Raw genomic sequence first — 22918 nt, forward strand, 5'->3', positions numbered from 1 at the left:
TAAGTATGTGAATTACAATTGAGGGGCCTGCGCCAACAACCTAGAGCGCACTGCTCATCATAAAAGGAGTCTCACTAACTACATAGAAATCCAGACTACAATCCAAAGAAATGAATAAATTGCAAAGATAGTATCTTCTATGCCTGAATACAGTTGCGATTAAGCTAAATACTAGAGGACTAAATCCTCTTACATAAACCAAACTTGATCACCAATGATTGACCAAATCCTTTGCCCGAATGATTATTACATTATTCTCTCCTTACATATCCATATCCCATACCATGATGATCTACAATGAGATCATACATCATATATATACAAACCCTCGACCATAAACAATCAGGTCAACCACCAGACAATAAAACAATTACATAATTACAAAACATGTCGGCCTAAGACCAAACAAATAATATCCAACCCATAAGACATCCCAGAAACACATTGAGAGGTCCAATCACACGTTACATTAAGTCGGTCCATAACGTAGCTACACCAGGACCTGATATAGGTCCATACATGCTAGAGCAATAATCCCAATCAACTAAGTCTTGAAAATGATCACCATCAACATCCCGAATCTTCACCAGAAGTCGCACGAACACCACTTATGCATATCCTGAAAGATCTTCATCAAAGCTCTGCTAGTGAAACGCTCGTTGGAACAACAAACCAAGCTTGCCAACAAACATGATAGCATCCGATCACCAGAACAAAATCAATTGCCGAACATAAATCAGAGTAGTATGAAAAATAAAATTCCATAACCCAAACATATCGGAGCATACGAGATCATACTGGATCAAATCCAACCATAAACCAAACATCCTACTGGGACCAAAAGGATACTGGTAAAGCATCCAAAACAACTAGTGTTGACATCAATGACAAAACATCAATGCAACACATAATCAATTCCTCCAAATGGCCAAAAATCTCCCACTTTGGCATTTATGACAACAATAGATGTGAAAAACATCCAAGTGCCAAGAAATGCCAAAAAAGTCTCTCTTAATGGAAGACAACCAACAATCTCCCACTCAAAGATATAGCAATGAAGTTCTGAAACAAATACCAAACTCCCCCTATGAAAGATATCTCTTTAAAGCTCTTTTTTTCACATATATCTCTCCCCCTTTGACATCAATGCCAAAAATTTGACAAAAATATGAAAGCAAAAACAAAAACCACTGAAACACAAGGCTAACTACTCCCCTTGAGGAGTAGCATCCCCACATCAATGTCGAAATGAATAATATCTCAGAGAATACATACCATATTGATGTCAAATAACATCAGTTAGTTCTCTGCCGCAGGGGTAGATACCCCTAATCTGTCTCTCAGGTACTCGAATGATTCTTTAGGCAAAGGTTTAGTGAAAATATTTGCAATTTGTTCTTTAGTGTTCACATGAACCAGTCTAACTTGATTTTCTTCCACCTTCTCCTTAAAAAAGTTATACTTGATACATATGTGCTTTGTCTTAGAGTGAAATGCCATATTCTTTGATATGTCAATAGCATCATAATTATCACAGTGAATAGCTACCGGTCCAGTGCAATGCACTTTAATATCCTTCAACATTTGCTTCATCCATAGAACCTGTGTATAGTTACTAGCGGGAACAACATACTCAGCTTCAACATTAGATAAATAAGTGCATGATTGTTTCTTGGTGATCCATGAAACTAACTTCTTTCCAAGAAAGAAAGCTCCACCTGAAGTACTTTTTGGGTCATCAACATCACCAACCCAATTTGCATTTGTATATGCACATAAAGTAAAGTCATCTTCCTTAGGGTACCACAAACCATATTCAGATGTACCTTGCAAGTAGCTAAAGATTATTTTCACCGCACTCATGATTTTCTCTAGGATCACTCTGAAATCTAGATGCAATACAAACAACATTCATTATGTCAGGCCTAGTATGAGTCAAATAAAGCAGACTTCCAATCATATATTTGTATCTTGTAGGATTTACCGGTACATAAACATATTTCCTTGTCAATTTATCACTTGTAACCATAGGTGTACTTATCGGTTTAGAGTCTCCCATACCAAATTTATTCAACAATTCCCTAGCATACTTAGTTTAATAGATGAAAATACCTTTATTAGTCTAAGTAATCTGCAAACCTAAGAAAAATTTCATTTCCCCAATCATAGACATTTCAAATTCTTTCTCCATATTCTTATAAAATTTCATGCACAACTTATCTTCACCTCCAAAAATGATGTCATCAACAAATACTTCAATAATCAGTATACCATCATCTATGATCTTATAATATAGATTACTGTCAGCATTACCTTTAGTGAATCCAATCTTCAAAAGATATTTATCTAACCTTGCATACCAAGCTCTAGGTGCATGTTTCAATCCATATAAAGCTTTCGTTAACCTGTAAACCATGTTTTTACCATCTGAAAGTGAAAAACCATCAGGTTGTTCAATATAAACTTCCCCATCAAGATCCCCATTAAAAAATGCACACTTAAAATCCGTCTGATAAACCTTGTAGTTTTTATATGCAACATAGGCAAGAAATAATCTTACAACTTCAATCCTAGCTATAGTTGCAAACGTTTCACCATAATCAATTCCTTCCTTCTAAGAATATCCTTTATAGACCAATCTAGCTCCTTTACAGACCAATCTAGCTTTATTCCTTACAACTTGTCCATTTTCATTCAATTTATTCCTAAAAATCCATTTAGTTCCAATAAAATTCTTATTTTTAGACCGGGGAACTAAAGTCCATGTGTTATTCTTCTCAATCTGATGTAATTCTTCTTCCATAGCTTTCTTGCAACATTCATCTTTACATGCTTCAATTACTGATACCTATTTGACTTGAGAAATTAAACATACCTCATTAGTTGCCAATGTCCTTCTTGTCATCACTCCATTATTCTTATCCCCAATGAGCTGATCTTCTAAATGATTCAATCTCACATACCTAGGAGTCTTCTGACTCTCTGTTCCTCTTCCCGATTCTTGAGTTACTGTTTAATTTTCTGATACTGCTGGAGTAAGTGGCTCAACATTCTGTTCCAATAAAGGTGCTATCGGTTCAGATATAATCATTTCCACTGCCGGTTCTTGCTTATAAAATCTGATTTGACTTCTATTCAGCTCATCCACCTTGACATTAGCACTCTCCACAATTCTCTGCAATCTCTTGTTATAACATCTATATGCTTTTCTTTCATTAGAATAACCAAGAAAAATTCCTTTATGACATCTAGGATCAAATTTGCCAATGATATCATCTCTCTTGATAGAACATTTACTACCAAATTTTTTGAAATACTTAACTGTAGGTGTATTGCCAAACCATAATTCATAAGGTGTCTTACCGGTTTCTCCTTTGATATGTACTTTGTTGAAAGTATAAATTGCTGTGCTTGCTGCTTCTCTCCAGTAGATATGAGGTAGACTAGCTTCCATCATCATTATTCTAGTAGCATCCAATGTAATTCTGTTCTTCCTTTCCACAACTCCATTCTGCTGAGGTGTTCGGGGAGTAGAAAATTGTCTCCTTATACCATGATTCTCACAAAAGTTATTAAACTCACTAAATGTGAATTCTCCACCATGATATGACCTTAAACATTTAATCTTCAATCCTGTCTCTATTTCAACTTTAGCCTTAAAGATTTTAAAAATTTCAAAAGCCTCAGATTTTTCCCTTTGAAAAGTAACCCACATCATTCTTGAATAATCATCAATGATTAGCATAAAATATTTATCACCTTGAAAACTTTTAACTCTAGCAGGGCCACACAAATCAGTATGAATAAGATCAAGAACATCATTAGATTTATCTTGTATACTTTGAAAAGAGGTTCTGACCTATTTTCCCATTTGACATTCTTTACATACCGGATTATAGGGCTTCACAATTTTAGGTATATCTCTAACTGATCTTTACAATGCAATCAAAATTCACATGACATAGCCTTTTATTCCATAGCCAACTCTCATCAATTTGTGCAATCAAACATGTCTTCTCACCGGAATTCAAATGAAATATATTACCTTTTTCCTGTGTACCGGTTGCAATCTCCAAACCAGATCTAATAATGTTTTTGCATTTTCTATCCTTGAGCTATAATTGAAATCCCTTATCCACCAATTGTCCTACACTCAAAATATTATGCCTTAAACCTTCAACATAATAAACATTATCAGTATTGTGCTTACCATCCAATGATATAGTTCCTTTTCCCTTGATCATACATGCTTTGTCATCTCCAAATATAACTAGACCGCCATCAAATTCTTGGAAGATAGAAACTTCCTTTTATCTCCAGTCATAAGATGTGAACATCCACTGTCAATTACCCATACATCCTAATCTTCAATTTTAGCAGAAAGTGCCTTCTCTTCAGGTACGTTCTCTTCCAGTTGCAGAACATCTTCCTTGATAGCCGGGAACACCCATTCCTTTCCATTTCCAGAACCACTAGCAGAGTCTTTTGCCGATTCATCATCAGAATTAGTCACACCTTCCTCATCCGCTATATAGCATGATTTATCTCTATTTTCCAGTACTTATACTTGTTCTGATATCCAGGGTTAGGCTTAAAATATCTTCTAGCTTTTTCTTCAAATCTTGAATTCCTTTCAGGACATCTAGATGCAAAATGACCAATCTTATTACATGCAAAACATTTAATAGGTGCTTTTCCTTCATACTTACTTCCTACCAGTCCTTTAGGTACTCTTTTAGCAAATAGGGCTTCAAGTTGCTGAAAATATTTATCTTCTCTTTTCATATCATCTAATTCCTTTGCATATAAAGCTTTCCAATCTTGCTTGCCAATTGATGATGTAGATGGATGAAAAGCAAGTTCAGTCTTGACATCTCCAGAGGGTCCAAATTCTTTAAGCTCAAAAGCAGATAATTTACCAACCAAGGTATCTCTATTGATATAAGTATTAGCCATTGTCCTCAATTCATTAATTGTAGTAGCCTTCATCTTGTAAGCTAGTGGTAAAGCTCTCAAAACTTTAGAAACTATTTCATCTTCACTCCGAGTTCCACCACAACATTGAATTCCCATAACAATCTCATTTACCCTTTCCATGAATATAGTATTCCTTTCATCTTCTTCCATTTTTCAGTTTTTCATATCTCACCCGGTAACCATCAAGTTTAGAATTTTTCACACTAGGGTCACCTTCATTAAGAGTCTCCAACTTGTCCCATATAGCCTTTGTAGATGATTTGTTAGTTAATCCCATTATTTGTTGATCATAAAGTGCACACAAGAGGGATTCTCTTGCTTTGAAATCATTCTCAAGCTCCTTATCTAAGTTTGCCAGAGGAAGGATTGCCAAATTCTGGATTATGAGGTGTAACACCATTATGTGTGATCTCCCAAATCTCCTTACCGAGACATCTCAAATGAGTCTGCATCCGAATCTTCCATACTGTGTAATTTGTTCCATCAAGCCTAGGAATATCTCTCCAAAAGATAGCTCTAGATGAACAAGATGAACTTGAACTGTTAGTCACCATAGGATCTTCCTCAAGTGGTTAAGATTTCCACAGAGAGAACCAGAGCTCTAATACCAATTGTTAGATAGTTCAAATAACTGGAAGACAACTGAGATGTGGGGGGGGGGGGGGGTGAATCAGTTGTCACAGATTACCATAACCTTAAGCAATTTAAAACTTTAATACCGGAACCCAAAAGATCAATACCATAATTCTTAAACCAAATATTGAAATAGCAGATAAACCAATTAAGCATAAACAATAATAAGCGAATAAATACCATCCACATGACACCAAGATTTATACATGGAAAACCCGGTAAAGGGAAAAACCATGGTGGGAAACCTACCCACAGTCAGATAATACTTCTGCAGTAAGTATGTGAATTACAATTGAGGGGCTTGCACTTGCAGGAAGGCCAACAACCTAGAGCACACTGCTCATCATAAAAGTAGTCTCACTGACTGCATAGAAATCCAGACTGCAATCCGGAGAAATGAATGAACTGCAAAGATAGCATCTCCTATGCCTGAATATAGTTCTGGTTAAGCTCAATACTAGAGGACTAAATCCTCTTACATAAACCCAACTCAATCACCAATGATCAACCAAATCCTCTGCCTGAATGATTATTACATTATCCACTCCTTACATATCCATATCTCATACCATGATGATCTACAATGAGATCTTACATCATATATATACAAACCGTCGACCATAAATAATCAGGTCGGCCACCAGACAATAAAATAATTACATAATTACAAACATGTTGGCCTAAGACCAAACAAATAATATCCAACCCATAAGACATCACAAAAACACATCGAGAGGTCCAATCCACACGTTATATTAAGACAATTCATAACCTAGATACACCGGGACCCAATATAGGTCCATACACACCAGAGTAATAATCCCAATCAACTAAGTCTCAAACACGATCACCATCAACATCCTGAATCTTCACCAAAAGCCACACCAACACCACTTATGCATATCATCAAAGATCTTTATCAAAGCTCTATCGGTGAAACCCTCATCGGAACAACAAACCAAGCTTGCTAGCAAACATGATAGCATCCGATCACTAGAACAAAACCAATTGACTGAACATGTATCAGAGTAGCATGAATAAGCCAATTACATAACCCAAACATACCAGAGCATACCGGATCATACTGGATCAAATCCAACCAGAAATCAAACATCCTACTGGGACCAAAAGGATACCGGTAAAGCATCCAAAACAACTAGTGTTGACATCATTGACAAAACATTAATGCAACACATAATCAATTCCTCCAAATGGCCAACAAATTTAATCAATTAAATGATTATGGTTGTTGAGTAATTAATTAAAAGGGTGCCATAGCATAATTAATGAAATTAATTAGCTATAAGGGTGGGGGGACTAATTAATTAAATAATATATAATTATTTAATTTAATAACGTTCAGGATAGCTAAATTCAGTTAACTAGATTAACCAATTTTAGGTGTCTACATTTTACCCCTCTTTGTGGTGGCACTAGTGTAGTGTCAATGCAAAGAAAACAATACACTAAGGATTGCAAGAAAACAAGCATGAAAGGAAGTGAAAAGATGCCTTAGACTAAATTGACGATGGATGGAGTATGGGTTAGTGATGCCCCCTTGAGAGGGTGCATGGGAAATAAAGGCCTGAGAGGTGTCTCGAAAGAAAGGTTGCCCCAATAGACGGGAAGAAAGACAAAAAGAAATAGGCTCGACAAGTGAAGACAACACTCAAAACAAAGAGCGTAGGAAGAAATGGGCAGAAAAATAGTCCCGAAGTTACTGGGATGGTGAAAAATAGGGCTTTAGAGGTTCCTATATTAGAAAATTAAAAAATTTATAATTCACTTTGACCATGAACGATAGAAAAATAGGAGAGAACTGAGAGCCCTTAGATTGACTCTGAGCATTTAGAGCTTTGAGAGAAGCGAACGAGATGACAGTGAGGGAGGCTCCAAGGCACCACATGCATGTGGTAGTGAGTGTTAGGCATCATTGATGGTCAGATCATGAGGTAAGTGCAAAAAACTAGGACCTTGCATGTTATTTTTTTGCATTTATGAGATTTAGAACTAGGAAAAATAACATTCTCGCGGGTTTGTTTCCCACGAGGATGCGCGTCGAAGTGGTGGGAACATGTTCCTTCTGCTCATGCAAGGGAGTGGGTTTGGGTAGGTTAGGATAGGATGGGAGGGAAATTGGGAACACATTCTCATAGTAGTGGGGCTGTGTAAGATAATAGTTGGAGCTCACTCTCATGGTCTAGGGATTAGCAAGATCACATTCCCACAGTTGAGGGTAGAGGTTAAAAGAGGTACGGATCAAGATCGCATACTCACCTTGGTGAGAGAACGGGGGATGATGGTGGGAATGCATTCTTGTGGGTTTAAGACCAACTAGATCACATTGTTGTAGTCCAAGAAAGAGAGAAATGACAAGAAAACTAGAAATAGAGGAAAAATCAAGGGGAACAGGGCTGAGAAGAAAAGAAAAGAATAGATGGGCTAGAAGATTTGACATGCTAATTTGGTTGGGTGTAGTGGAGCGTGGACATCTTAGTGAGTTGGGAGAGGCGATTGATGATTCTATGAGTGGTTGAGTCATTCAGACCCGCAGAGTGGGCACGAATAGATGCCATTGGACTAGGACATCTAGCATAGATTCCCCACATCAGATTCCACATGGCGATGTTGATGACACTGGTAGAGAGGTGGAGTGACACTTCCACCTTCCATCAACCTACAAGGGAGATCAAAATGATAGGAAAGGATGTGTACTGGATCCTTTGACTATTGATTAGGGGAGCACAAGTTATCATGGAGAGGCAAATTGTAGATGATGCTATACAAAGGTTGGTCAAAGTTGGCGAGGATTTGCGGCATTGGAAATTATCATTGGAGTAGGCATTGAGGTAGGCATCTCCTGATAGGCACATTTAATTTTTTTATGCACATTGGTCAACGACTTCATTTTACCAGCTAGAGGTGGCCGATCGATTATGTTGGGCATGACACATGTCATGACAAATGCAGTTAGTGGAGGCCAACCCATGGCTTGGGGACATTGGTTTTGACTGAGCTATATAGAGAGTTGCATGACATATGCTATCACTTCGGCCTAGTTTTGGATGCATCAAATTTTAACAGGTCTGGGCATGGGAGCATATAGTGGTGACATGAACAATAGCGAGGTCTGACAGGGTTACATATCTTCTAGTTGTATATAAAAATTGCAATGGGCTCCACTATGAGGAGATCGATGATGTAGACCATTGGAGGGTCATTTTTGATAGATTAGATGCAAGATATATTACATGGCGACCATTTATGGTAATGGTAGGTTAGCCCAATGATCCTTGACATATACCACATGTTATTACACCTATACATTATTGACAAGTGGCAGTACATAGTAGGGAGATATAGACCCAATAGGGTCTGGCGACAGTGTGGTTTTATTCAGGACATATCAGAGGCACCTCGCCGATTTAGACGATTCACTAGAGAGAGGACCACACATTTTGGTTCCCTTGTTAGATGGGAATGGTCTCATAGATGGGTGGACATGATTAGCACCCATGACATGGGATCCACACATAGGAGTGACAAATTTAAGTGTCACAAATGTATATACAACATGGTGGGCCAGGATGAGGCCCACACTATTAAGAAGGGTAGTTTTGGCGCCATTAGGGGCACAAAGATGGGAAACATAGGCAAGGGGCATGAGACCAGATACATATTAGCTATCCCAAGGGAGCATAGTGGCAACAATAACCATAATGGTCAGGAGAGAAAGGGGGATACCAACAACACCATTAGCGTTCATTAGGAGAGGGTAGAGGAAGGTAGGGATAGGGATAGGAGTAAGGTTGGTGGGATGGAGAAGGAGCCCAAGCCATGGACATAGATGACAAGGCATAGACACCATCACATGCTGTGTGGACATGAGGATAGGGCACTAAGACATGATGTAAGCCTCAGAGGGAGAGGAGGATAGAGAGGGGAGGGCTCAAGGGCGACCCCAGATCCGATAGCCCAGATACAATCATTGTAGGAGGCACTAGCCAAGGCATATGAGAGGATATGAATAGTCACTATAGAGGGAGACAACTTGAGATAGGAGAGGGATGGATTGGCAGAAGAGTAGGATCGACTACAGGTTGATAGGAATAGGTTGTAGTAGGAGAGGGGCTCAGGCCTAACTATGAGGGATGCCATGGATCACACATGATAGTAGATGAAGGAGAGGGTCTCACAATACTAGTAGAAGAGGGATGAAGCATGATGGTCAACTGATGGATGAGGAGGAGAGGGAGCCCTGACCATAGTCATGGAGAGACAACTTGAGGATATCCAGGAGCCATCACATTAGGTAGGGTGGTACCAAGCACAATATGACACTACAAACTCTCCTTATCAGGTATCTATAGCTCCTCCTCAAGAAAAATGAGCCAAATCCTCACACAATGGGGGATCTATCAGGGAGACAGGGAGATTCAACTAGAGCACTAGTGGATCTAGAAAGAGGACTCACTCACAGTAGAGTAGTCACAAAATAGAGTCGATATCAAGATGCACACATGGATCCCAGGGCCAAGACCAGGGACAGGGGTTTGCAGGATAGGGACTAGCCTAGTCTCCCTAGAGGATTTTGTATAGGCGATGAAGATGATTGATGATTATTTTTTATGTACTATACACAAGACTAGATTCTTTGATTATATTGATTCTTTGCACCCCATGTAATTTTTTTGAGCACGAGTGGTGTACTCCATTCATTTATTCATAATTTACTTTATTCTTTTATGTCTGGTGTACCATATGATGTATACATAGACATACTTTTACATATATTTTTGATAGAAAGTTTGATGATTTGATATATATATGATGGAGACTAATTTGGCCCACTATCTGTATGGCATTTTAAATTTTTTTTTTGATGCATGTATGTATGGATCATGATGAATGTATGGATGCATTTGATATGATGTACTTGTTTTTGATTAAGTAAAAATAGGTTTTAAGGGACCCGAAACCCAATTACATTTGAAAGATATTCAAGAAGGAAACAAAACAAGACAGCTGCAAAAGACCAGCAAAAAAACCAGCAGCAAAGAAAAGGACAACAAGAGGCCAGCAAGAAATTGACCCCAAGCCCAGCATTACAAGAAAGTTAAAAACTCTTCATAGTTTCCTTAGCATTCTGTACCAAGAGCATCATTGCCTTGGCCGCTTCCCTCAGGTCATTGTTTTCCTATCCAATCTGACTCTCTTTCATTTTCGTGTCCTTCTCAGCAGTAGTCTGCCTAGTTTTGCACCTAGGGTTCTGGTGGGTTGGGTTGGAAGTTGGAGCATCTTCTATAATTACTAGGTTCTTCTCCTGGTTTTTCTTTTCCAGATGATCCACCAGCGCATTCATATTCTGGGAAGAAACTTTAAGAACCTGGAGGCTGTGGTTCATAAGGCTTTTCAGAGCTTTCTCATTACGGGCAATCCGGGTGTTGACGTTGTCTTTGTCCTCCTCCACCTATTCTTTCATAGTTTTAATAACGTCCTCCAAATGTTTCAGGTTGCCTTTTATCAGATCTTTCTCCAGCTAGTCCTCCATCTCCATTTCCTCCTCCGCTTCACTATTTTCTATATACTCGTTCTGTTTCCCAGAGTCAGACATCTTAATTAGCTTATTGATCTTATCTTCCAACTCGCTTTGCTTACCCTACATACTGGTGATGTTTTCAACAACCCATTTCTAGAAATTGAAGAATTCAAGGGTGCAGTTGCAGGCGGTGTCCAGAATGGTATCTATAGAGTCCTTGCTTTGTTTAGTCTCCTCAGCATTAGGGTTGTCACCCTCCTTAGGATTCAGAGCCTCATTCTCGCTTTCCGAACCCTTACGGTTAGAGTGAGGGTTCTCAGAATTACCCCCTTCCTCCCCTTCACCATAGTTCTCATCCTTGTTTGGCTCCATTTCAGTATCAATGTCCTTATCCTTTCCCTCTTCTTCATCACAATGCACCTCCTTTTCTTCATGCTCGGTTTCAACTTTCCTTTTTTTATGGGTAGGGGTGTTGGGCTGATCCCCATTCGAATTAGAGTCTTTGCATTTCTCAGATATATGAGCGTTGATGATCAAAGGATCATCCTTGGTTGCCCTAGCCTTATCCTTAATATGTTCATATATAAGCAGAATGAGTCCCTGGTTAGCTAAAGGATAGGAACTAAGCTTTTTAGCATAGTCGGTAAGGCTCTCGTTTAGAGAGGATGCTAAATAGAAGGGCAAGGATATTTTAGCCCCATGACAAAAATGGTTCAGGATAGAGAAATGATAGTTATAAATTTTTGTAAATCTACCATCCATAGTCAAATATTCCATTAAAGCCTTAAGAACTTTTTGCCAGAAAGGCTTTACCTACTGGGGGGTGTAGTAGGATATGTTGTCCTTCTTCGCAAGGTTTCCCTTCTCATCCTCCATCTTTGGGAAATTTTTGAAAGCCTCAGCTGCATACTTCTGATCCTTGTAGAATTTAGTCCCCTCCATCTTGAGTCCCGTGACCTCTGCAATCAAGTTTTCATCGATTTGCGAAATCTTCCCAAACAGGGTGGCTCTGTTGTTACTCCATCTTTTAGCGAAACCGTAAGACACAGAGTTTCTCCTTCCATGAAGCTTTTCCATATAATCAGTGAAGCCATGTCTATGGAGCCTTCTCCAAACCTTTCTTTCGCTCTTCCAATTCTCGCAACCTGGAGGCTCGTTCCTATTTAGGTTACTGCCCATTTTGATCTCCAAGTAAAGATACCCTCTGCTACAATTCTCAATCCGCAGATAAAACTCTGAAAACTTGTTATTTCTGGATTCCCTGTGTAAAGACTCTTTCGTAGTTTTGAAGTTGCTACTCATGTCCACACAAACCTAGCTATTATTACTATAATCTTTCGCACACACATGATCTTGGTTATGATGTCGAGAAACACTCATAATTTGACAGTTAATCCGCCCCCAAAATCTATCCTTGGAACTCGTTCCCCAGAAATAAATCATGAGATTAAATTGATCCATTGATGCGATCAAAGTATAATTGCTCTTTAATCTCAAACCAAATTTGATTCCAATCTTTCTTAGTGTCATAGGCTCTCCATAACTGTTTAGCAAGAAGAGCTTTGTTAAAAGGTTTTTATAGCTTTAATCCCCAACTTTCCTTTGTTCTTTGGTCTACACACTTTGTCCCAGGAAACCAAAGGTATTCTTTTTTTTTCTTCCATTCTTGACCATAAAAATCTCTTCTGGATTCTTTCCATAACTTCAGCAAATTTAGTCGGAATACCAAACAGGCTGAGGGCATAAACAGGGAGATTTCGAAGAGTAGCTTGAAGGAGCTGCATTTTCCCGACCTGAGATAACATTGAGTCTTTCCATCCAGCAAGTCTTTTATTAATTTTATCAATAAGCATATTCCAGAAGGAATTTGGGGGAGCTAACCCTAAAGGAAGGCCCAGATAGGTGGAAGGGAGCATTTCCACTTTGCTCCCAATAATGTTAGCAATTTTCTGTTGTCTTGTGATCGGAGTATTGAGGAAGTACATAGCCGATTTGTCCCAATTGACTTGCTGACCAGTAGCCAAATCATAGGAGTTAAGAGCTGTTTTGAAGGCATCAACCTCCTTGACCAAAGAATATCCCATGAGAATAGTGTCATCAACAAATTGTTGATGGGTGCAAAAAACATTAGCAGAGGAAGGTTGAAGACCTTTGATAGTTTTGCTTTGTTTCAACTTATGAATCAATCTGCTTATACTTTCAGCCAATATGGTAAAAAGGATAGGAGATATGGGATCTCCTTGTCTTAGCCCTCTTGAAGTTTTAAAAAAGTTTGTAGGAGATCCATTAACCAGTATAGAAAACATAGGAGTAGTGATCAGTTCTCCAATTATTTTGATAACCTTATCATCAAAACCAAAAGCCCCCATGATTTTAAAGAGAACATCCCACTCAACTCTATCATAAGCCTTTGCCAGATCCAGCTTTATCAAGAAGCCTTCTTTTTAGCAACACTAAGGGAATGGATGTTCTCATGAACAAGAATGATTGAGTCCAGAATCTGCCTACCAGGAACAAAACCTTCCTGCTCCTCAGAGATGATGAAGGGAAGCACCGCCAAAATTATAGTGGTCAAAACTTTGGATATAATTTTTATAGAAAGAGTTGCATAGGCTAACTGGCCTAAATTTTCCCATAGAGTCCGCCCCAGCAACTTTGGGGATTAAGGCTATAAAAGTGGAATTAAGTTCCTTAAGGATTCTTCTAGATCCAAATAATTATTTGACTGCATTAACCATGTCTTCCCCCACAATATGCCAGAAATCTTGGAAGAAAAACATAGGGAAGCCATCAGGGCCTGGAGCTTTATCCCCTTGAAACGAGAAGACAACTTTTTTGATTTCTCTAGCAGACGGGATGGCAGTAAGGGCCTTATTCTGAATAGGGTTAATGACCTTAGGAATAATATTAACCAAGTTGAGTTGATGGGTTTGATCAATGTCCTTGTTACTAGAAAGGAGCTGCTTGAAGAATCTGACAGCTTCATCCTTATTAAGCAGAGTACTGTTTTCAACAGTCAGTCTTGTGATTCTATTTGCGGCCTTATGTTTTAGAGAAGTCATGTGGAAAAATTTAGTGTTTCTGTCCCCTACCTTCAACCATATAGCCTTAGATCTCTGCCTCCAATAGATTTCTTCCCTAGAAATAATGTTGTGGATATTGACTAGAACCTCATCTTCCATGGCTTTGGAATACTTTTTGTAGCCTTCTTTCTGGATTGAATTTTGTATTTGGTCCAGTTCCTCCTTTAATTTTTTCTTTGAATCAAAGATATCACCAAAGACCTTCTTGTTCTAGGTCTTAATGTTGGTTTTGATGTTTTTAAGTTTTTTGGCAACTTTATACATGGCAGTTCCATTAACATCAAGATTCCACCAGTTAGCAATAGATTTTTCAAGATTAGGGTGGGAGGTCCACATCTTTTTGAAACAAAAAGGGAATCTCTGATTATTCTTAAAACTCTTAGCAACAAAAGAGATGGGATAATGATCTGACCCAATTCTATTAATAACAGAAAGGGAGCATCTATGAGAAAGAATCCAATCATTAGAGAGAAGGGATCTATCAAGTCTTACCTGGACGAGATCTTCACCATCTCTTTGGTTAGACCAAGTGTAGGAATCCCTGTTGAGATCCAAATCAATGAGAGCATTGTCATTAATAAAGTCCATCAGGTCAGATCTGCTATCTGGTTGAGCTTGACTACCTCCAAATTTTTCAATGTCTTGCAGAGGAGTATTGAAATCTCCCATCACAACCCAACTGTATTGAGGGAATTTTTTCCTTTTATGCTGAACTTTATTCCAGAATTTACATCTAGCAGATTTGGAGTTAGGGGCATAGATATTAGTGATAACAAATTCCTTACCATAAAAGATGCTTTTAGCTTTTAGGGATAAAATATTGCCATAAACATCAATCATGTCTCCAGAGGTAGTGCTTTTATTCTAGAATATAGCAACCCCTCCTGAGACTCCATTCAAGCTACTACCACAAACCCCTCCATTTTTGAAAAACTTTAATTTCTCCACTTTCTCTTTACTCATTTTGGTTTCTTGAAGCAGGATTATATCCAGATTTTGATCTTGAATGAGGTTCTTAATATATCCTATTTGTTAAGACCATTTAGGCCTCTGATGTTCCAAGATATTACTTTCATTTGGAAGCTTGAGGGAAGGATTCCTTGATAGTTCACTGCCTTCCATCAGCTATATTTTGCTTACCCTCCTAGTCCCTATGCCATTTCATAGTTTTGCGTCCCGATGGGGATCTTGAGGCCCCAAAATCAGCCTTAGATCTAGTTTTGGTTTTTACTCCATTAGGGCCTCCTACCTTCTTGGTTTTAATTTTCTTTCCATTTCCTGTTGTGTTTTCTTCTTGTTCTTTTGCTCTAGATTCATCTTGCATGTTGCTCCATAGATCTTCTCTTTTTTGGGATGAAGTGGTCATATCGACTTCTATATTCTGGAATAAGGCATTTAAGTTTGCTTGTGGCGACCCAAACTTGTTACTCCTTCCCAGTTTTATTTCATGTTCTTGAAACTCTTCCTCTAAACAGGGTTCATCTTTTTTTGATATAGGTTCATGAAGATCCTCAGGATGAAAGTTAGTGATATCCTCAATCTCACCATCTTCAAGTGTCTCTTCACTGATTTCATTCTCCTTCGCCTGTGACTGTAGAGCCTCAAAGGTATTGCCTATTTTGATCTCAAACTCCTTGGTTTCATTCTTTTTATTCCCGTTCAGGGGGGGGTCTTTAGGAGGGTTAGTGCTATCTGCTTTCAGGTGTTCTGGTATATTCACTAAGTTTCCACTTTTTTCTTCTCACTTGTTGCAGTCTTTGTTATTATTATTTTCTTTCCAAATCGGTTTGTGAATATTTTTTTCTTTCATCACAGGTCTTTTAGGGTGGCTGGGGCAAGCCTTAGCCCAGTGACCTACTTTTTTGCAAGAGAAGCACACAAATGGGAGAGATTCAAATTCAATGGCTTGTTCCCATAGCCCAAGTTTGGAGTTTATGTCAATAGTACTTGGGAGATCCATATTCTGTGATATGTTGACGCAGATGCACGCATACACCAATCTCTTACGAGTTGCTGTCATTGGGTCTATCGCAACAAGCTCCCCAAAGGAGTTAGCGATTCCTGAGAAAACATCCTCCACCTAGTATTCCAATGGCAGCCTAGGCAACCTAACCCACACCGGAGCAAATTCAAAGAAAGAATCATTGAGTTCCATATTAGGGGACCATTTTCTAACATAAAGAGAGGATTTACCAAACATCCAGGGGCCACCACTTAACACCGCTTCCAAATCTTCCCCACATGAGAAAGAGAACACAAAAAAGCCTCTAGGTAGGGCAAAGACTTCAACCTGTCCTTTCATTCTCCATTTTCTCTTAACAAAGGATCTAACATCCTCAATATTAGGTTGAGGTCCAACAAATTTCCCCACCAGAGAAAGAGTCATTAAAGAGATGCTATGATCAATAACTAAATCAAGAATCTCAATCGCAAGTTTACCTGCTCTATTTTCTGATATATCCTTCACAAAGGGGAAAGAAGATTTACCAGTTAGTTTACCAGATGCTTGTCTTGCGAAGAGACTATTCCAGGGTTAGGTATTCGCCCCTCCTTGATATTTTCTGAGTCAATCTTCACCGCCTCGGGGCTTGAATCTTGAGAATCTTTTAAGTTTTTGAGATCAGGAGGAGGGTCTCGTGTTCGTGGGTCCCCATCCTGCCTTCCATCCTCATCATCAGATGCTTGTCCTTGAGCTACAGTGGAATCAGAACCAGAGGATCCAACATCAATGTTCCCTCCATTTCTTGATTTCAAATTTCCCACTGCAAACGTTGTTCCCTCCGTTGTTCCCTCCATTAGTTTTGTTTAAGTATAAATTATTCTTATGATGTACTTGTTACCTATTTTTGAGTCTCAAGAAAAAATAGCCTTCTAAAGTGCTATGTGTTTTACTATGAAGTTTTAGAAGTCATTAAATTGTTAAAAGGGAGAAAAGGTCACTGCATATCACCTTTGTCTTGTGTGGTCAAAATAAATATTAAAAGGTGAATGTGTATTTTATTGTCAAAAGGACTTACAAGAGGATAAAAATCCATTTCAAGATTTTTTGTTGCCAAATAATAAAGCAAGAATAGTGTTTTATTAATTAGGAAAAACCTTAATAAGCCTTACTCCACATTGAAAGTCAAAAGACTATTTTAATGAAAGAGAAATAAAAGTTTGAAAAAGGGTCAAATATTTCAACGTGAAATGCTAGGGTTTGAAGGAACACAATAGGACACTGATAGGGGGAGGGGTGAATCAGTGTATATTTAAAACTTGTACTATCTGAATGATTAAAACATTAATTATAAAAGTTATGGAACCATCCTAAATAATAAAATCTCTAACAATAAGCACCAAGAAACTTATGGGCAAAGATGTTCATCACATTTGTACACACCCAAAGAAGGCAAACTCATAACACCAGATGTACAAGGAAAACCCATGGTAGGGAAAAACCTTGGTGAGAGATGCAACTGGAGTCTACTACTCGAATCCAGCCTCACAATGAAAAACTAATTACAACATTCATGGGAACCAACCCAAAGGAGCACCAACTCTTGATCTGAGCACCCGCTCAAATGATTACAAAAGATAAATAATAAGATATTGTTTATGCATCTGGTTACAACTGATGTATTGTACTACACTGATTATCTCCCGCTCATGAGATTGGCTTGACTCTTTTCTGCTCTCTAATCTTAGGCCTCAATCTCATCTCTTAGCTCTCTATTTATCTCTTCTCTTGTTCTCAGCTCTTAGCTCTCTGCTCTTTGTCTTCTTTTTGTCTCTACAAACAACTCTCCGTTTTTTGCTCTAATCACTCCTCCTTCTCTACCTCTCATAGTGTATATAACCCACTGTGTTATTTGCCTCATCTCACTAGTCTCTGGTCTCTAGTCTCTGATCTCTTCTCTCTACCTCTGTACTCTTCTCTTTCTGCTCTCTTCTCTAGCTCTCAGCTACTTCTAGTCTCCCCTACATATTTGAACATTCTGTATACAATCTTTTCTATAGTGTTATACCTGTACTGTCATTGAAACTTGTGGAAAATGGTTTTCTACTCCCTCTTCTCTTTGTTCTCTATCCTCTATTTTTACAAAGCTTCACTTATATGCTAGTTGCAATTTTTTTACTTGACTACTCACTACAACATTTCATACTTCATTTTTTTGTCATTTACGCACCCCCAAAATTTTCCCTCCAAGAAAAGAATATTAAAAAAATCTATTCCAATTAAACAATATTTCTTGTCTATTCTTCTCTGTCTGCAACCATCCACATTAAATGATTCCTTCCTTGTTTACCTAGAAACCTCTATACTCTGGTTTTACTTTTCACTCAACTCCCATTTCAAAAAATATATTTTTAGCTGTAATTTTGTTCACATTTACTTTATTTTTAATTTATGGTCAAACTGAAAATCTTCTTGAGCCACAAAATGATCTGCCTTGTCCTTCACATTAGTCTAGCAGGCGTCCATATTAAATTCAACCTTCATTACCCCCTAATCTTTGTAAATTTATTTTACTTTTGCACATAATTTTCATTCTAGAAATAATTGATTTCTTATTCTTTGCTTTGATTGAGGAATCTCTATGTGATCCTGGCTTGAAAAACTGGTCAAACATTTTATCAACATAGCATTTACCTATCACTCAGCCACTTGGTGGATGGTGGGACCCATTAAAAAATCCTTCTGTTCACAAATGATCCACGTGTGGAAGAAATCAATGTTGAATTCGTGGGTTGTGCAAATGTGTTCCGTAGGTTGACTAACGTGGGGTGATGAACTAGACTTTAAACATTTCATCACGGGGTGGGGGAGGGCAGGGGTAGGAGTGGATACATCCTACATTTTATGTGCACTTCAAACTGTTAAGTTTTGATACTAAATGTAAAGCACTGATGCCAATAGCTAACAAGATGAGAGGGGGGTGTGAATCATACAAACTTAATCTTCCATAAAATCAACAGATTCAACCTCGGTAACTTATACTTCAGCAATATAACCAAAAACTACTAAACATGCTAACTCATAAACACATAATCATCATAACACATATAACACCAGATTTAACGTGGGAACCCAAATAGGGAAAAACCACTGTGGGATTTCAGACCCACTAAGAAATATACTCTTCTAGAGTATGCTCGGTTAAAAGAAAATCCCATTAAAGATTACAAACACATTGCTAGATGCGACCCGGTTAAGGGATTTCCCTCAGATCTATTAGGATCTTCACGTTGTTAGAAGTGACCTTGTCAAAGGATTTCAAACACTCATTTAGAATGTTACCTTGCTAGAGGGTTTACAAATAAGACTGTTAAGTCCACTTGGTTAAGATATTTTCTGTCACTTACAAAATAACAATAATAAAAATATATCAGCAACTTCACATCTAAAATGCTAAAGCAGATTCTATTTTGCTCAAAACAATCTTGTCATAGGACTTATCTTGTCCCTCTGCTGGGCTCCCTACTCTGTTATTCAAACATGTCTTCAAGCTTCTGTGCTCGGTAATCACTATGTAGCATCCCTGTGCTTACACTTGCCCGCTTACATTGTTTATCAATAATTCCTTATTAATAAACAATTTGCTAACCGCTGAAACTCCTTGATCACATATCCCATGATCAATCTTAGCTGTCAGATCTTCAATCTTGACTAGGTTCAATGTATTCTTCAATCTAAAAACATTTTACCTCGCCTTGGAACTTGCATACCTTCCTAGAAACTTGTGCTAGGTTATTTTGGTTCAATCTGTGCTATAGATCTTCCTCCTGATTTTCCATTGCCGTAGATTCTTAACAAACTTCATGCGCAACATACCAATAATTTATCCATCTCCAACTCATCAACATTCTTCATTAAATAATGTTTTTATCCATCCAATGCAATCTGTCATAACTCGGTTACAACTCGATAAATACTAAACTTTACTCGGCAGACATTCCACCTTCATTAACTAATATCGATAACCTTAGGGTTTATCGACTAGGTTCCTTAGGGTTTACCGACTAGGTTCTTTGCTCGGTGACATAGTATAGTATTAACCTTACAATCAACAACATATGTAGGATATCAAAACAATCTAAACATCATGATCTCATCATTGTCTAACTCGGTAATAGTTGCCCATTGAATAACTTATTGCTCCCCTTATTCATCACATTCTTTCTGTGTCTTTTACCGACATCTTAATTCTCTTCAAATCAATCTTCTCAAGATATGGCAACATCATACTGAATCAGAAAATCAATTTCTTGACATCAATGACAAAATAATGTTATAAGGATAATTATCATCCTTCTTCAGTTATATCAATAATCTCCAACAACCTTCTCAATATCCTTAATGAAATGCCAACAATCTCCTTTCTATTGTAATGCCAACATGAACAATCTCCTTCACTGCATCGCTGGTGGTTAACACACCTTGGCATTCACATTTTCTATTTCTGCAATTTTGCTGGCAGCTAAATTCCTTTGACAAATTGTTCTACAGAATGGCAAAAAAACACTTCCTCATGGGCTCCACTTGCATGTGATGTGGCGAGGTTATATTGGATTCGATCCTTGTGGGCTATATATGTGACACAAACATATTTCCACATGGACAACTGAATGCATATATGGAAGTCCACGTGGCTCTAAAACACTTATCACCATTTCACCGAGTGACCTGGTCAACTACAAGGTTTGATTGTGAAATGGCGAAAGTATCCGATAGTGGTGAATAACATGCGTGTTATACGCATTTCATGGTAGCACAAAATATCATGGTCAAAAAAAAGTGTTGACTGCAAAATGTTGAAACATATTTACACCTTCCCTGACAACAGTCAATAAGATGTGCATTATGCACATTTTGCAGCTTCGTAGCTCACCTGATCAACATAAAACATTTCTGGGAGAAATGACAAAAAATTAATAACTTGCGTGTTATATGCATTCCAATCACTTGTCACTATTTTGCAATGACTTTGTTTTGCCTGAAGTTTTTCTCTACGAACTGGAGATGATAATAACCTTGTGGGTTATGCGCATTACTGTCACTTGTGACTGATTTCTTCTGAAAATGACCCATCAAAAGAAACTCCAAAAGCTCTGTATAATGGTTGCACAAAGAATTCTTCAAATTTGATATAGTGAGATCTCATAAACTGAGAATCCCATAGTGACACCCATAGTTGCACTGGCTACTCCTGTCCATCCTTGCCATGAACATTTAGCTTCAAATCCTCAGGCCACAGCCCCCTGTGTTGTCCATAAAACAAAATAATATGTATCAACAATGAATAGAACTTTAAAAACTTGTCAGGGTTATTATGAAGGCTTAAGAAACCCTCATGTATCTTCTCAGCAATGTAATTAGCATGATCAAACTATCTTAGCTCATGCATTTGTGTGTCAACAGCAAGAACCAAAGGTCCTATCTAAGCTACATCTAGAACCTTGACTCCTCCCACTTGACCGCATGCCATATATGTATATTGTAGATACTGCCTGAATATGTTGATATCAAATGAGGGCCCGTCTTCATCTATTAACTTTCCTTTCTCAGCCTTATGTATGGGAAAATTCCACCCATTGTATACAATATCCATCTTTGTATACTCCTCCAATTTCTCAAAAGACAGCGACACATCAGATTCCAAACCAAGATAAAAAAACTCCTAAATAGTGGTTGCTGAGATACAAATGAATGCATCACCATTTGGCAATTGAATACATCTTTTTGTGGCATTATAAGCCCTAGACAATGTTTTCATCAATTGAATATTCACAAAGACGTTAGGAACCACAAGTTTACCCAATCCCGTTGTCCATGGGTTTGAAATTGGGGTCGACTTATTGCTTCTTGAATAATGATACAAGAACAACTCGTGACCCCTAATCCTGGTCTAGACATCACCAAATTCCTTGAAATCATCTTCTAACTGGTCATGGACAAGCAGGTTAGCCTTGGATCTCTGAGATTTGGCTTGTGGTGATCTAATTTGATCAATCATGTCTTGATTCAACTTCTGCCTCTGTGCACCCTTCTTGGAGGCCCTCTTAGAAGCCTCGGTGACCTTCCTCTTGCCTTTTGAACTAGAGCCCTCAATATCTGAATACCTCAAGCTTTACTGAAATTCAAATTTTTGTAGCTTAATTTCATTCCAATCTCTCTGTTTGCTTCAATTTTCTATGCCAATTCCTTATACCAACTTATACATATAGATTTGATACTTTAGGAGCATTTACTCAATTGAAATGGTACTGTGATTCACCTCGTGTAAGCACAGAGCTATCCATTGCCTATATTAATAATGGCGAGAGGATTCGCTAAGATCAGATTTTGCAACAGCTAGTCATCATAACTCCTCCCGATATTTCAATCACTTGGTGCCACCCATCCTTTTCATCGACATAGGTCGCACCGATCACTCCATCGAGTATCGACACAGTTTATTTGTAATAATTCTGATGGTTATAATTTCCTTGATGGCTCCACCTTCTAGCTAGGCTTTATCTTTACCTTTATATCTCATGGGCATAAGTCATTCTGATATACCCTCCTTTTCCTCCATGGCATTCTGCCCATCAGGCATCAACATAACTCTAAACACACTCCTCTGATGGTTTAAGCTATCTCCATGAGTCCTCGTCCATGGTCCACATCTTGTTTGTTACATCGGGTCATCTTATTGGGCATTGA

The sequence above is a fragment of the Cryptomeria japonica genome, chromosome 10, assembly GCF_030272615.1.
Source record: "Cryptomeria japonica chromosome 10, Sugi_1.0, whole genome shotgun sequence".
Lineage (NCBI taxonomy): Eukaryota > Viridiplantae > Streptophyta > Pinopsida > Cupressales > Cupressaceae > Cryptomeria > Cryptomeria japonica.